At 38.6% G+C, this 18,492-nt stretch overlaps 1 protein-coding gene across 10 annotated transcripts in view; it reads right to left on the bottom strand.

The window, feature by feature from the left end:
* TRPM3 (transient receptor potential cation channel subfamily M member 3) overlaps positions 1-18,492 on the bottom strand; it is a 797,927-nt gene that overhangs the window by 277,698 nt on the left and 501,737 nt on the right. The window lies entirely within an intron of this gene.

Raw genomic sequence — 18,492 nt, 5'->3', positions numbered from 1 at the left:
GAATGACTTATTTCAAACTTGGATAGGATCCTTAGCCTTCTCCTTGCCTCTCTGCTGTTCACAGGATTAATGTCCTGCAAACTCCTACATCCTCTGGTTTCTCACTCACCAAGGTTTTCCCAGAGACAAGGGACTATAAACTATTTAGTGCCTTTCAGCTGAGGAAACATTACAAAAAGCAAGATGCAAATGGGACATCAGACTGAGTTTTAGGATAAACACAGGATGGAGAAGTCCCTTTGCCTGTCTTCAGTAGTTAGCTGCAGAATAATATGTATTGATGGCATTAATAATGTGCATACACCTCCTTCTGTGCAGCTGTAACACTCCAGTGCATTTATTCTCAAGGAATCATCAGAGATGGGAGCACACAAAGATGTCCACTGCAGCATTATTTATAACACAGAAAAATTGGAAACAAATTAAGAGTCTATCAAGGGGAGGTTTATTAAACTATGGTTCATGCCATTTGATGGTTGCAATCAGGTTTCAGAAGACTATTTAGTTACGTAGAGAAATACGTATTTTCACACTGTTATGTGAAAAAAGCAGGGCATAAAATAGTACGTGAAGAATAAATACAAATTTTAAATAGATACAGAGATGATAGAGGATATACTAAAGTGGAAAGCATGGCCAACTTTGATTTCCTTCCTTTTGCTTTTCCATATTTTCCAAAGATTTCCCCTGGAATCATATATTTGTAGACATAAAACTATTCTATGTGGTCAGAAGATTCCAGGTACTCTTTCTTTCCAACTGTTAAGCTCTACCTTATGATAATAGGAAATCATTGGCAAAGACTAGTTCAGGAAGTGACTTAGGAAGTATTCAGTGAGGAGAGGTCACAGTGGGGAATATTTGGAAAGAAAAGTTCTATAATGTACAGGGTAAGTTTTCTGAAGTTTCGAGGTGAGGGGGAAGGAAGGGAACAGAGACAGGGAGGAGGAGAAGGAGGAGGTTGGTAGACAGGCAAACATCTGAGAGACGCTGAGCTAGTAGGTTATAAGCAGACTGTGAGACTAAATAAATTAGTTCCAGATAATCCTTCCAATGTAAGAAATATTTTAAAAATTCAGCTTTCTCGAGTGCCTTCTTCACTAGATACTACTTCAACTCTTCGTCTGACTTACTTTAAATCTTGAATTCAATCACAGCCACACTGAGTCTTTTAAATATGGCCCACGTATTCTTTTTTACCCTGTTCTCTCTAGTCTTACTTATTATTTTCATCTTTCATTTTGCTTATTTTTCCTTTCTGGAGAAAAGTATTTGATAGAAATAAGAATATGAGGCACCTTCCATGAACTTTACACCAAAGACAAAAATATTGTCACCAGGACCATGAGCATTTTGTTTAAATGAAAAGGAAGCCCCAGCGAAAGTCGGCACAGCAGTTCCTTCATATGAGGTCAAGATGATCTCCAGGACCCTTTGATTTAAGAAGGTAATTAGTTCCAAAGAGACATGTAGCTCTGGGCCACACTGTCCATATGGATCTTTTTAAAATCTTGTGTTATCGCCCAACAATGCAACTCCTGACAGCATATATTATCAGTCTGTTTCAGATGCAATTTAGAGGGAATATAATTTGAATACTAACAAGAGGAAAGCACAAGTGTAATGTGAACCGTGGTTATTCTTCACCTCCTATCTTCGTGTAATGGCAGATTACCTTATTTTTCCAATTCATCTATAAAGAAAAACAATCACACTCGAATAGAATATACCAAAAGTTTCTCCACTCCTATCTTCATGTAATGGCAGATTACCTTATTTTCCCAATTCATCTATACAGAAAAACAATCACACTTGAATAGAATATACCAAAAAGTTTCCACTGGTACATAACATTTTAAAAAGTGAAATCACATTTTCTATAAGTAGAAACTAGCTTCTGAAGTGGAAAATTCATATTTCTTTGTTAGGAAGATGTCCAAAGCATTGTTTTTCTGTGATGTCCACATCTGACAAAAACAACAACAAAAAGAGCATGATATAGAATAGGAGTTAGCAAGCATCTTCTGTAAAGGGTCAGATTTTAGTAAATTGGTAAAGCATTTAGGCTCGTTGTGGGGCATATGGTCTCTGTCACGACATTCAACTCTGCTATTGTAGTGCAAAAGCAGCCATAGGCGAGAGGTAAACAAATGAGCGTTCCAACAAAACACGTGGTGGGCTGGAATTGTGTGCACTGGTCAACCTTGGTAAAGAAGAAGGGGGTCTATCTGATGGGGCAGCGGGGGAAGGAGTGGTGGTCCTAAGATCCAGGCTTTCATGGCACCATCACTAGCTTGTCTCGGCTCTTCCTCAAGCACGTCAGGCAGGGCCTTACACAAATGCCTTTGCTGTTGTTTCTTCTACCTGGACAGCTCCATCCTCAGATATCCCACAACTTGTTCCCTCAATACACCAGGACCGCTGAGAGGCCTTCCTTCACTACCCCATCTAAAGGCACACCCTGTCATTCTCTCTTCCCTTACTTCCCTCTATCGCCTCACAGCCCTTCACAATAACTGGCTTTATGCCATGTCCTTATGTATTTGTTTGTTCTTTGTCTGCATCCCCCACTAGAAAGTCAGTTCTTGAGGGCAAAGATTTTGTTTTGTTACCGCCGTCACCCCAGCACCTAGACCTGTGTTTGGGACGTGGTAGGCATACATAGGGGACCCAGGCACACATCTGGTTTACTTGCTCATCAATTCCTCACCTGTAAAATGACGGCATCGGATACACCCATGTTTCCTAAAGGGGAATTTGAGGGTGGCACCAGATGGGCATTTGCCTTTTAATGGTAGGGTTTACGTTAATATATAAAATGTAAGCAAGGGCTAAACCCGCAATTTAACAAATACTGCTGCTTGGGGAAATACATTTTCCTTTTTGGAGTTGTGAAAAAATGAATCCACCAAAAATATTTAATAAATTAGGATAAAAATGACTTGTAGGTAAAAGAAAAGTCATGACGGCATCACAAAAGTGGCCGAAGTTTGAGAAATACAGGACCAATTCCTCTTAAGTGCCCCTTAGGCTCCTTGTTTTTATTCTAATGCATGAATATAAATGTATTGTGTTCTCTGCCATTCAGAGTTGCTGTTGACCTATAAAGTAAAACAATGCCAGAGCACACTGCCACCAACATGTTCTTTCTGAAATAATCCATCAGGCCATCCCCCGGTCAATATCCTTCTGTGGCTCCCCACCCCCCGCACCATAGGATCAGTTCAGTATTTAAAGCCTTCAAGATCTGGAAGTATCTGTTGAAATCTCTCAAACCTTCAAATATTATGCTCCAGTGAACTAAATTATTGATTGTTCCCCTAACGCACCACGCGGTTCCACACTTCTCAACTGTTTAAATACGCTGTCCCTTTCGCCTGGAATGTTAGGTTCCTCCTTCTGTACTTAGTAAATGCCTCTCCATTCTTTCAAACTGCACGAAACATTGTGTTCTTTGAGAGGCGTGGCTGGCCACTGCCAGACAGAGTGAATCACCACAACTATTGTTCCACGTCCATGCTGTGCTTACGCTTCCATTGCGGAGAAGTCATCCAATATTACGATTGGTCATTTTCATTTCAAGATTTATCATGATCCACTGTTAGTTTCCACCACAAATATACAGTACTCTAGGTCTATTTTGGCATAACTAGAGTTTCATAGCCTCCCCCAGGACACTTCCCTTCTTCTTTCTTCTGTTTTTAACTTGGTTTCTATAGGAATATCAATTCCTCATTCCTAATAATTGTCTTTGGGGAATCATTCTTTGTGGATTGAAATTATTTACTTTATAGCCTTTAAACTTAAATTACATACACTTTAGCATCAAGTTAAATTGTATGTTTTTCACCAGATTTGGAAAAGATGCAATAAATTATGCTTTACAATTATAAATGAAACATCTATTATCAACAGGTCATGCTGTGTAAATTATACTAAAACCATACAGAATGTTTCTGTAGAAGTAATATGAATACATATGAATGTTAATCTCAGAGTTTTCATAAACAATTTAAAAATATATTTCCTTGTTTCTTCTGGAAATTGTTTCCTCATTATAAATCAGTTAATCACTGCTTGGCAATAATGCATTATATTTAGAAAGTGTTCTACAGTTTGCAGAATGCTTTGACATATAGTATTGTTCGCAATATTCACAATAAATCTGTAAGGTAGGTATTATAAAATTTCATTATACAAATAAAAAACTGGGGCTTACCAACGTTAAGCATCATGCCAGCATTATCCATCAGCCACTGGCGCAGCCAGACAGCCCCAAAGCACTTCCACTAGAGTACAGAGAACTCTGCATCCCTTTTACTCTGTGACTGATATTAGGGATGCTGAGTGACCTTTTTCTCCTTTGTGGTAGAATAATCATTCTGGTCTTAATAAAAGTATACACACTTCATCAAGCCTAAAAGACTGCTGAAAAATTGAAATGAGGATGTAGGCCTCTATTTGAAAAGCATCCTGTTTATGGTCAAGGATTAGCCATCTGTTTCAGTATAATAGCTGTTTCCGTACATGGTGGCATAAAAACTTGAAATCTACACACATACTCTTAGGAACTTTACTGCCTTCATTGACCAAAAAACATACGTACAACAGTGCTGGCCCTGTAAAACTGGAATACATCTGAAAAGGATAATAGTAGGATAAACTCCACCCAGAGAAGGAGGAAATGCAAGACAAAATTGTGACCAACAAAACTATGAGACTGAGGTTTGACATGCTCCTCAAGGGTCCAGAAGTTTAAAATGATGGATCGTTTGTTAGAAAGCGGTACCAGTGGGTTAGTGTCAGTGCCCAACTAGTGACTGGGAGGGTTTTCCATATCCTTGGAGGCTGCACTCATGGGAAATATAACTTTGTTTTCCATCAAGTAAATGCAGAGCTGGAGCAATGTAATGTCATCCGTTAAGTCCTTAATTCTGTTTAGCTTTCACAACTCATTCCTGCACCATTCTGATTTTGTCAGGAACCAAAGACGTGCTGAGTCATGAAATTGGAGCATTTTATGTTGTGTGGAAATGTGGGATTTATGTGACAGATAATATCATAGATTGAGAGGCTGATTTCTCATTTTGTTTAGCTCTTTTGCCTGGAAGGATGAAGATGCTGAGAAGAAGGTGAGGATGGATAAATAGCTGTACTTGTATTTGTAGCAGTCCTCATATCAAGATTAAATACTAAAGAAATCAGTATCTCTCTCTATAACTATATATTTATTCAAATATTATTAAATATATATTATAAAAATTAAAATTATATATTTTTTAATTTTTATTTTTAATTTATATTAATTTTACTTTATCATCAGTCTTAACTGCCTTAAAGTATTCTGAGTAGAGAACTGATTTAGCTTCATCAAATGATTCCAATTCTCAGGTCAAACTCTTTATCCTCACAAAGTACAGACTTCAGCTTGGCTGTAGGATTTTCTTTCTGAAATCCTGATTTTCTTTATCCATTCAAAGCTGTAGTAAGGCAGAGCCTGGTGGAAGCATGACTGATTAGGAGTCCGGAGATAGGCATCCTGGTCATGCCTCGTTGACGACCAGGCGGTGACCTTGGGGGAGTGATTTAATCTTGGTGATCTTCAAGGTCAACCCCAATTCTTAGAGTTGAGGATTCTGGGAATCAGAACATATCAGCTTTGTTTTTAGTCCCTCATTAACGTGTACATAACAGGTGTAGAAGCTTTTTTGAACATAAGAGGTTTTTTTAATTTTAATAAATTCATGGAACCATTATTCTTTTGATAACAAACAAAAATGCAGCCAAGCACAAAGTCTTGTGCCTACCGAGCACAAAGTACATAAGGAGATTTGAATTAACAAATAATCCCTAAAAGAATTCTCACTGGCCTCCAACCATTCTTAAGAATGCCTCTGGGTTAGTAATCTGGCACACATGTAAAGTCCTAATTCTGTTTCAATAAGACTTCAAGTATTAATAAGACCTTATTACGATTAATTAATAATTTGACATTTCTAGTTCTGCCACTGAGAGAGTTTTCATAGCCAGAACTTGGTGTTCTCTTGCCCTTATCCCCACCAAATGATAAATCAAATCTTGACCATTCAGGTCAGAGTATGCAGAGACTGCCCATGATTTGTAAATGTTTTTAAACCCAACCATCAAGAATTATTTAACTAGAGAGAGTGAGACCAAATCAGTTGCATTTTTATCATCAGAAGCAAGTTATAAGCAGACAGGTCCAGCAATGTAAATGCAAAGCTATTCCCATTATTGTCTAGAAATGAAAAATTATTAGATATTAAGTTAATGCAGCATAAATGTATTTCTGTCTGATAGTCATCTTTCTCTGTCAAATTACTAGATTGCTTGGTAGAAAATAAAGCCATCCATATAAATTCAGCCTCTGGTTATGTTGTAGTAATGTGACAGTTTTAAGGTGGTTCCAGGTTATTAGACCTAGCTTCAAAATATTGTTAATGTCTTTTCTTACACCTTCACTACCAAAGTCTGTATCTTTTAGATTTATTCTTACCTTAGTCTGTTAAGATAAAATCTCTCTGGAAGATTTTAGGTCCTGTATAGGTCCTGATATATATATTTGCTTTCTCTAAAGATACTAACTTAACTCTAGTGCACATAGAAATGAACACAAATTCAAAAGTAGGTGTAACAATGTTAGTAACTAGTTCAGAAATATAGATTTAGGCCGCAGTTTGTGTTCCATTGGATGGAACATGATTTTTTTTTGGTCTGTTTTCTTACCACCTCACCTTTACTCTAATGTGGACAGTTCCAGTCTTTGAATATTTGATGCCAAAATGAATTTCTGATAGCAAAATTCTTCTGAAAGAAGCTATGCTAATAAGACTATTTTAAAAAATATCCTGTGCCAGCTTCCTAATTAGTCCCCCCAATTCATCCTCTACCCAGCAACAAGAGGGATCTTTTTTTTTTTGCTCTTAACTAATAGATTTTATGTCTTAGAGCAGTTTTAGTTTAAAGAAAAATGGAACAGAAGTACAGAGGGTTCTCATATACTCCCCGCATCTCTCCTCCTGGTTTTCCATGTTATTTAATATCATGCATTGGTGTTCTGTCCTTATTCCAGCTGAGGAACTGATATTGATACATTTTCACTAAGTAAAATCCACAGTTTACATCAGGTTCACTCTTTATGTTGTACAGTTCTACGGGTTTTGCCAAATGCATAACATCCTGTATCCAGCACTGCAGTATCATATGGAGTAATTTTACTGATGATCATTTAAAATGATGAATTAGCTCATGGCGTTCCATTTCCCTCATCTCAAAATCATTCAGTGACTTCCTATTACTTCTAGAATAAAATCTGAATTCCTTAACAGTTCTCACAGGCCTTGCGCAGTCACAGCCCAGCTCACATCTCCAAACTCTTTCTGTGCCAAGCTGACCCCACCCACCACCTCCAACCACACCAACCTTCTATCAGATCCGCAACTCCTCCATGTGAAAAGATAGAAGGGTAAAAACACATGCTATGTTAGTCTTTAATTTGAATAGTACTTTTTGAGGGGATACAAATAAATAATACTCATGACCTGGATGAAGGGGGCTTGGACAATTTGATGTTTCAAATGTAAATTTTCATAAGCAGTAATTCACAGATTTGTTTAATTTGATAATGTGATGTAAGATTCCTGTTTGGCACATGAGGGATAAATATGGTAACTATTTTGGAAGTAATTAGTAAAGGCATTAATCACTGGGAAATCATGGGGTAGAGACAAAGTATTCTGATTCATCTATCAATTTAAACTCTAAACTCTAAGTTTGCAAGAGATCTGAGATTGTTTCTCCAATATTTAGTAGAAAACTAACTTGTTCCTGGTGAATGGCGCCTTGTTTCTAGTTGGCGATATAACTGCAAAGGAAAATCATAAAATACACACACACTCACGTAAAATTTCTCACTCTGGGATGCTATAGTGTTAGAATACTATCTGGCCATTCATTAAAACTGTCACTGCAGGTAAAGGCATATAACATCCTATAGTACTAGTTGATTTTCACCCACACATACACACATACCCCCAAAATAATAATAGGTTTCTTTTGCTTGAACAGGTATTTCTTTTCCCTTTTCTTTTTTCTTTAAGTGTCACATAGCATACTCATGTGTACATTATTGTTAAATACTGACTCTACTTGAGGCCATAGATGAAAAACAATGATGAAATATGGGACTCATATTCAGGCACATGTGGGTATGTATTTTGTCCCACTTCAGATCCCAATGTTAGTTATTTGAAAATGAATTCTTACGAAAGTAGGCATGCCTTTCTACAAATGTACAAATCTAATACAGCCGTGCATTGCATAAGGCCATTTCAATCAATGATGGTCAGCATACGTGATGGTCCCGTTAAGACTGGTACCATACAGCCTAGGTGTGTAGTAGGCAATACCATCTAGGTTTGTGTAAGTACACTCTATGATGTTCACACAACAATGAAATCGTTTAACGAAACACTTCTCAGAACACACCCCATCGTTGAGTGACACATGACTGTATTTCCCAGGAGAGAACCAGGTAGAGAAAACTTGCCTGTGATTACAGCTCTCATGCAGAAGTCTTTAAACAATCATTAAGAATAAAATGTAAACAAAAGCTTAGTTGTGGAGTTGCTAATTCTACTTCATTAAAGTTGATGCTTCCTGGAGCTCTGACTCCAGCCATTACATGGGGAATTTGAAAATGGGCAATCAGAGCTGTATTCACTTATTTTTTAATTAATTCACACCAGCATTCAAGAATATCCTTTGAACACTAACCTTGGGGGAAGCTCTTTTTGTTGCTGAGGAGGTAGGAAACCTCACAAAGACCCTGTATCTGCATTTATGTTTATGCTGTGTTCTAGAACAATGTTTCTCAAATGACTTGTGGTGAAGGATCAGTTTTCAAAAAAGGCTTCAATGCATTACAAACTGATAGTTTTGTAAAATGCCAAAAAAATGATCATGTACTTGGATTTTGTGGCAATGGCAAATGGCTCTAGAAGTTTCTAAATATTTATTCTCAATTTTTGCACTTCTCTCATCATTTACAAACAGTTCTCGGGCCAGCACTGGTTCATGGACCATCAGGCCCTACTCAGTGAGTGATCCATGAAGCAGCAGCATCAGCAGCATCTGGGAACTTGCTAGAAATGCAGATTCTTAGGCTCCATCCCAGATCTACTGAATCTGTGCCTGCCTTTTAATAAGAGCCTCAGATAATTCCTTTATGTTGAAGTTGGAAAAGCCTGTTCTGGAGGGAAATCACCAGATGGATGAAAGGCTACAATAATAAACAGATTTATAGTCCTTACAATAGGCACACCCTGGTCTGAATATTTCCATATATTAACTAATTTGAACTGCATAACAAACCTGTGAAGTAAATGCTTTTATTATGCTCATTTTGCAGGTAAGGACACTGAAGCTGTCGAGATGAAGCTCCTTGTTCCATGTCACACAGCTGGGAAGCAGAATGCAGGAGTGTAGGACAGCTTAAGTGCCATAAGAGAAGCAGAGACTGACTGAGCAGGGGAGCTGAGAGGCGGGAAGGGTCAGTTTTGGCTAGGAGAGGTATTTGAGCTGGGTCTGGCCCATCGCTGGTGCTCTTAGCATACAGGAGGCACAAATTATTTTTGTTGCATTTCATTGAATTAAATAACTTTTGTCCTTCCTTATTTTCGTAATTTCAGGAAGGTTGTTTCAATTTAACTAGCTGTTCTCATATTCCCTACTTTTTAAGATTTAGCTTAAATTTTCCTTTCTTCTCCTGTTTCCATCTCTACAACGGGAAGTATTTGTTTCCTCCCTTGAGCTTCCAAGGACTTTGTTTCTTCCCTGCCCATTGACGATGTCTACCCTGATTAATTGTGTGCAGTTACCCTATATCCTCACTCATTTAAGGCAGGAACGATATCTATTTACCTTTCTACCCTCTTCCCTAACCCCAAATGCCTGGTACCTGATAGGCCCTCAATAAACATTTGTTAAAAGAATGGATAATATCATACCATTATCAAGAAAATAGATCGTTCAACTCTGGATGGAGCATTCTTGAAGATGTTCATTAATGGAATATCATGCTCTTCTATTTTCCTAACATGTTCTTCACCAATGGAACTGTCAAGCCTTAAAATATTGGGCAAAATGTGATTGTCCGCCTGACAGTGTTGCCCCTGAATTGACTGATTGATTATCCTGGCTCACTTGCCCATGCCCACCATGCAGGTGCACACACGCGTACACATGCACAAGTGTTTTTTCTGTTGGAATCTGGTAGACACACTCCAAGTTCTGCTTTCATCAGTGCTACATTACAGAAAACATGTTGGAAAGCACTGAAAAGAGAGAAATGTATAAAAGTGTATCAAACCTCCGCCCTTCCTTTTATTGGCATTATAGCTTAATTAGCACATTTGAAGGACAACGGTTCCATACTATCTTGAATGCCTGGGCCTTCAAATTAATATTTTATAGTCTAAGGACAAAATCTTAGGAAAGCTCTGGATTGTCAAATGCTATTTTGGGGGTACACAGTCTTTTCTTAAGAGTATAATTGCTCATAAATTATGTTTTCCCACTGAGTTTAGATCACATTATAACTCCCTTTTGCTCAAAAATTTTCAAGTCTTAGAAAATATATGCTGACGTAGACAATCCAAAAAATAATTTTAGTCAGCATAAATCAGAATAATAGAGAAGATCAGAACTTTTATTTCTTTGTTGTTAGTGCCATTGAGTAGATTACAGCTCCTAGTGACCCTGTGTACAGCAGAGCGGAACCCTGCCCAGTCTCTTTTGCCATCCTCTCACCTTCCAGAGCTGTGTCAGACAATGCTCTGCTGCTATGCATAGAGTTTTCATGGATAATTTTCTTTGAAGTGGGTGGCCAGGTCTTTCTTCCTAATCTGTCTTAGTCTGGAAGTTCTGCTGTAATCTGTCCACCACGGGTGACCCTGCTGGTATTTGAAATACTGGTGGCATAGCTTTCAGCATCACAGCAACACACAGCCACACAGTATGACAACTTACAGAGGGTGGTGTGGTTCCCTGACTAGAAACAAACCTAGGCTATGGCAGTGAGAGCACTGAATCTTAACCACTAGACCACCAGGGCTGGCTTTTTATTTCTTAGGTAGCTTTTAAATGATGGTCCTTGCTAGCTTCTGTTTTACCCAAATAGAAAATTCTGCATTTTCCATGTTAAAAAAATAAAATTGCACCAACAGAATCCTCAATGGGTGGATTTTAGTTGGTATTTGTGTGTGTGTGTAGTTGTGTGTTGCCTGGACAGGTTTAAATGATTAATTAGTCCATAAAATTGAGGCCAGAATCCTGAAATGCTTAGTTCAACTTAATTTTATAGCTCCCTTCTTTTGTGTTCTTAGATGCACAAATCCGACCCTCATCTGTACTGCTCTGCTCATTATTTAACATTGAAGACCTAATTGATGAGTTCCTCATGACATTGTCACTATCAACTTGAGCTTTTGTGCGAGACATCAATACAAGAAACTTGGAGAATATCTACGTGAATTCTAAACCTCTCCATTAGTGATTCTGTTCTTATAGCCCTCTCTTAGGACTAGGACAGCATAGAACAGAAAAGAGAGATGAAGTGGTAGTCTGCTCATGTTCCTGACTCTGACTGGGGACAAAGCATCCCATTGCCTCAGTTTCTCCTTTTACAACCCTAAAGAATACTGCCCATCTCTTATCACCTCACAAGGGACTGTTCTGGACTGATACCATGATGAGAACCCTGGATTCTTTGTGTCATATGAGGACTTGTTAGCAAAGGTGCTAGCTTGCCATATGCAGAATAAAACATTCTTTTAAGCTTTCTTTTATGATAATAGCTGGCTGAATTTAAGCAGTTTTAAATTACATTCTTGCTTGACTTATACCTAAATGTCAATTTTCTTTGGATTAAAATAGTGCTATATGAACGAATGTGACCAAAAAAACCCAGACACACAACCATTAGGAATTTTCCGAGATTTAAGTAACATGGAATTTGATTACATAGTGCATTCTGGGGCTCAGCCACAGCAGGCTGTAGCTACCAGGCAGGCTGATTATGACTTAAGCATTGTTTCAATGTGATTTTGCAAAGGATTTCATTTAATGCAGATTAGTAAGTTTATTAAGCTGTTGATAATTGAAGCCTCTTAGGTTCACTAAGTACCATCCAGCAAGGTAGATTAGTGGGGTTTAATTCGTTGCTCTCAAATAGCAAAGGAAGACTTAGCTGAATAATTACATCTCCTCTGTGGGCTAATCAAAGGCGACATCACAATGGTGCTTTTGGCCATTTCTGCATTTCTGCAGTTTCCTTTGCAGTCCTGCTTTAGAGTTTTCTGCATCTCTCTCAAATGACACCAAAACCCATCACCTGGTTACATTCCTTAGAGAGAAATCAAAGATGTAGTCACACGAAATGTGAGCCACAAATGGAAATACTCACTTTAGAGCAAGCTGAGCCCTAACTTAGTCGCAACTTTTCTACCATTTCCAGAAATTCTCTGTCCATCCCCTTGTCCAGATTATAAGTACCTTAAGGGTAGGAACCACCTCTATCATCTGATTCTTTAGTGATTAAATATAGTATCTGGCATATTGGGGGACTCTGTTTGCTTAACAAACGAATATATTATCTTAAATAATCATAAAGTATGCTCTGAAAATAACATTATCACCAAGTTTTCAAGTTCTAGGAAATTACTCTTAGTCAGAGTATAAAGTTGTTGTGTTAGCCAAAAGACTTAGAGTCAACACGTGAAAGAGATTGCATTAAGGAGTAAAATGATAATTTATTATCTGATAGATTCTTGGCCACACAGAGCGTTCAGCCCAAGTTAGGTGACTAAAGAAATTAACTTAGTGTCTTGATATGACCTGGTCCTGATTTTAGTTGATTTGGTTACATGCATATGGTGTCATTGCAAGATGAAGAGAAACAGTCCTTATTCCTCTGGGACTCCTAGGTCTGCCATATTTCTAACAGTCACAAACCGGGCAGTAAAAAGTATAGTGGAGGGAGCTGATATAAATAACGTTTCTTAACAGGAAATGCCAAAGCTGTCTGGAATGGCTGGAAATGAGTTTCTAAAGTCAGTCTTGGTTTTCTTTCTCTTAAATTCCTGGATGTTAGAACATCAGCAATAATGCAGGTGTGGAGACTCATGCCTTAGGAATTGTTGCCAGTTTCTGTTTTCTCCATTGGCTTTTCAGCGACTTTGTTTTCTTCAGAATGACACTCAAACTTAGCAAGAAATTTTGAGTATTCTGGGACATAGCACCTTTCTTAAAAGTTTCATCTCACTCCTGTGTCTTCCACTTCATACAGTTGATCATATGAGGTCTACTTTGAATTATCAATAAAGTTCTCCCTTAAAGATTCTACCAAGTGACCTCGTGATCATGCTTGGCTGCAGGTTGAGGTAACTATTCCCAGTGACTTGATAACATCTTAAAAAGGAAAGGAGAATGAAGGCTGACTCTGGTCCTTCATTGGAATGAGTGGTGACTTTGCTTGAGACTGTATCTGTTAAACCATGGACCCATTTTCCAAGATGACATCCCTAGACATGTATGTTCTCTATAAGACATAATAAATTAGGATAGAAACAAACCTCAACAGGATATGTATGTAAGAGAGCTAAAGGCAGGAGTTATAGAGAAGTACTCAAGCCAGTGTACTTCCTAGAGGTCTCAGTCGGTGCCAGTCTATTCACATGTGACCATTTTTATTGTAATACCACATCCTTCCCCACCCACCTGGTCAGAGCTGAATAGACCAGTGGACCAGTGGGGGTGTCTGACTGCAGAGCAAAAATTCATAGGCTGGGCACTACTTTTGACTTACAGGATGGCCTCCAAAGAGAAACGGATCAGTCATATTTCTTTCCTTGGAAATTAGAACTTAGAAACTTAGAGAAAATGAGTGAGGAACCACGGGGATCTAATGCAGAGAAGTCTTGAGGTAGAGAAAGTTCCAAATAGGCAATAACACTTATGAAAAACCAGAACCCGAGAGAGAGGAACACATGCATTATCAGAGTACTCAATAGCACCCAGGCAGTTAGAAGCAGAAATGCTGTGTATGAGAGAAAATAGGTAGCCTATGAAAGACAGAGAGACGGAGAGAAAGACAGGTGGACAGAGAGTAGTCTTGCTTCCTGATGATTTTCCCATTCCAATTCTGGACTCACAATAATTTCCCCTCCCCTGAAATGACTTGAGTGATTCTCATTAGTACATCTAGGAAGAGTAACAGTAAAATCATATGTGCCAAAAGATACCAAAAAAACTAATTTCTTCATAGCTCACAGATCCAGCTCTCAAGTACAGCATCTCATGAGCTCTATGGTGGAAGAAACTGACGTTCAGAGAGGGGACATGACTTGCTCAAGGCCACACCGTTAGCAAATAGCAAAGCCAGTGCTTAAGCCCGGCTCTTGTGACCCAGAATCCTGTGCACCCGATCACAACACACTCACCCTTCCATGTGGAAGAAATTGCTGGATGCTTCTAAGATAGAGTATTTTCATCTCTGGAAAGGGACTGATTCGTAGAGCAAGTATAGAGAGGCTGAAACCTTCTGTTCAGGAGTCATTTTTCACTTGGAAGCGGTTACCAGGGTAGCTCTGACATACACGGGTCTTGGATGTCTCAGTGTTTCACCTAATGGGACCCATCTAAAGGAAGCTGATTTTCAGCATTTGGGTAGTTGTGTTCTGGGCTGTACTGAAAAACATATTTTAGTGATCTCAAGAAACATAGGGACATATCTTCACAGTGAGACTCATCCCCTTTCAGCGTCCATCCTTTGCCCTTGTTCCTCATGAAGGGCTTCCTACAGTGTCTTTCTGTATTAGGGTGTGGTTTACAATGATCCCTGGCAGGGATGGTGCCAAATGCAAACTCTCCGAATTGCTTTTTACAACTTATTTTGCATATTCTTTCCATATTATAAAAGTTTTGCTAATTCATTGAGGACTTCTGGGAAATATTTACACAAAAAGAAGAAAATACGTATTACCTCTAACCCTGACTCCCATCAAGAGAGAACTCTGGTAACATGTCAGCATATGTTTGTGGTAGAAAAGTGTAGGATACCCCAGAAGCCCACAAGGCAAATGTCTGATTTCTCCCTGGGATGCAATGACCTGGTGAAAGCATGCAGAACTAAATTAACCATTCATCTGAGAATCTGCTGACCAGGCAAGTGGGGGCAGAACCAGTGATGGCCCCAGCACGGGGTAAAGGGTGCACTTGGCATGTGGCACAGGTGCTCCTTACTGTAGGAGAGACATGGCATATTGTGTATATACCCTAAACAGTTCCTGTATACAGAAGACATAGATATGCTGTTATTTTTTGCAACATCTTAAATATGTTTGATTTATGTCCCTGCTTCCCAGAGCTGGGGGACACGCATTCTTCTAATTTAAGTGATTAAAAAAATTAGGACAATCTTGGAGATAATTATAAGCATTATAAGCATCCTGATGTATTAGAAAACAAGTTCAGGAATCAATGACTTGAGGTGGAACTCCTGCTAAAAATTATCCCCGGAGTTTGTATAAAAATGTACATGATGGTCCCTTGCTCACAGATTCTGCATGTGTAGGTGAGAGTGGGTCTCCAGCATCTCAGCTTTTAAATGATGACCACAGATAATTCCATCACCTACTCTCTGAGCAACACCACTAATGTTTCCTCTTGGTCACTGGTTGGGATCTGAGTTTCTCAAAGTTGATTTATGTTTATTTGCAATATGCCAAACTCCCTGCTGTTGCCTCTTTGGTGCTCTTATCTCACTCCAACACTATTACTGTATTTTTCTGACAATCCTCTCGACCCTCAGCTTCCTCTCCCTATTCCATCCTTCACAGTGCCATAAGAAATATCTTAAACCAGAATTTCTCAACCTCGATACTACTGACATTTGGGACTGAATAATACTTTGTTGTAGGGGAGGCTGTGTGGGATGTCTTTGTAGGATGTTTATGGCTTCTGTCCGCTAGAAACCAGTCACAACCCCACCCCAGTTGTGACAATCAAAATTGTCTCCAGTCATTGCCAAATGTCCCGTTGGGGCAAAATGGCCCCTGGTTGCAAACCATTGCTCTTAAACCTTAGGGAAGAATGGATTGATCTCTTCCTCTATTGTCCAAGTATTTTACCACAGCATTCAAGTACCTATGTGATTTGCCTCAAAACCACATTTCCAGTCTTGTCTATGTTAAACTCTTCAGGGACTCTCACTATCCACCAAACTAGACCATTCTTCCAATTAACCTTTGACATTCACATCTCTGGACATTTGCTTCTGCTTTTTCTCAGGCCTTGAGTGCCCTTTGATTTTTGCTTGCTTTCCCAGGAAAACCTGACTCCCTCAAAGCTTAGTTCAAAATCCATCTTCTGCAAAGTTTTTCTTGATTTTCCTAATTATCTCCACTCCTTCCTTGTGTACTACAGGTTTACTTCTGTCTCTACCTAGAGCTTATTCATTCAGGCTTGTCCTACAATCAATTTTTGGTCCATCTCCTTTCCCCTTGACTGCAAAGACCACAACTTATTTCTACCCAAGTCAGTAGCACTTAGCATAGAGAAAGCACAAACTGGCCCTGTGCAATTAAATAAAAATTTGACTTTTAAAGAACATATCACAAAAGTAAAAAAAAAATTTAATCCTTAGGTTGTAACTGACTCACCAAGAAAAATGGAAGTATAATTTAATGTGTGCGCTATAGACCTACAGCATTACACTCATAACCAGGATGTTAGCCATCGACATTTTAGGATATTTAATTTGCATTAAGTTCTTAACTGAAGTTAGGTTAAAATCAGTAAGAAGAAGTGACCAAACTACTCACAAGCAGCCCAAATTAAGAAAAACCAGCCCCAAACAAACCCATGAACCATGTTCACTTCAATGTTTTTCCTTTCTTTCAGTAGATATAAATTATACCTCAAGCCATCTATGAAAAGCACTGATTCAGCAGGTGTTACCATAGCATCTTTGGTAGAATTGCTACAAAGGGAACTCCCAAGAAGTTCTAGGCTTTAGGAATTACTCTATTATTAGCTTAGCAATTGCAGGAATTTACAAGAATTGGCTTTTCTGCATTTTCCCCTCATTGCCTTGTGCTCTTACTTTATGTATAAAACAAATGCACCTAGTTGATCCTAACCATCCAGTCTCTCAAGAGCCTATTTCTGCCATCTTAGCTACCCTGAGCTCAGAAGGAGATGGGGCAACAGCTTGAGGGTGAAGTGGGGAAGGTCCATGGAGGAAGATATGACGGTGGTAGGGAGAGGTCTTTTGAGAGTTTCTCTTTTTATTGATAAGGTATCAACATTTATAACTGATAATTGGGAGGAAATGAAACCAAAACAAAAGTCGAGTTGAAAGGAGGGTCATTCTTCTACCTGGAAATCTGTAATAGCATTCTGCCTAGAGTTTGCTAACCTAGACTGCCTAATCCCATGTCATTTGGATTTCTTTAAACACTACCTGCACCTAGCTGATGGGCTCCTGCTTAGAAAGAAAGAAAGCTGAAGATATGAATTCATCGATTTAGTTCAGGTTGTTCCAGTTCTTATTAAGCCCAAATTGTGTCACATCTACATGTAATCTTCTTCCTAACTTCAGTGTTGAAGTTACAAAAGGAAAATGGAAGATTATGTAAATTCTGGAAAGATCTTCAAAGAATTAATTGTTTACCGACAAAGATGATTCTTAACTATATTGTTGCTCATCTAAAAGGCTAGTAAAACTTAGTGGAAAACAATGTAAGGAATGTAAATATAAAAATGCCTTCTCTTTGGGGCTGGCCCCGTGGCCGAGTGGTTAAGTTCGCGTGTTCCGCTGCAGGCGGCCCAGTGTTTCGTTGGTTCGAATCCTGGGCGCGGACATGGCACTGCTCATCAAGCCACGCTGAGGCAGCGTCCCACGTGCCACAACTAGAAGGACCCACAACAAAGAATATACAACTATGTACCGGGGGGAGAAACTATGTTTGGGGAGAAAAAGGGAAAAAAATAAAATCTTTAAAAAAAAAAAAGCCTTCTCTTCTATTTTTTTAGAGCATATTAGAATGGACATGTGATACAAATCTAATAGATATAATTCTATGCTATGATATTTCTGTCAATAATGCCTTCTTTTTATGAATTATTTCAGAAAAGAGTTTTCCAGGATATCTGAAATGACAAGAATAAATTTCTAGCAGGCATCTACAAGTTTCGTATTCTAGTAGTTATGATTTTCTCATTTATTTTATAGTTAGGGGAATGAGGCAGCCCATACAGATCTCATATTTTCCTGAAATCTGGTTATCTGTGTGCTTCAATATCCATTTTTTAACTGTCAACCATTTCGTCTTTACCACCAGAGATTGGTTTGTTCCATTTTCCCTGTGTACATAAACACACACATTTACACTCTCACACGCATGAAAACTT

Source organism: Equus asinus, chromosome 23 (genome assembly GCF_041296235.1).
Source record: "Equus asinus isolate D_3611 breed Donkey chromosome 23, EquAss-T2T_v2, whole genome shotgun sequence".
Taxonomy (NCBI): domain Eukaryota; kingdom Metazoa; phylum Chordata; class Mammalia; order Perissodactyla; family Equidae; genus Equus; species Equus asinus.
The sequence above is the reverse complement of the archived record's forward strand: the minus strand, read 5'-3'. Positions and strand labels throughout refer to the sequence as shown.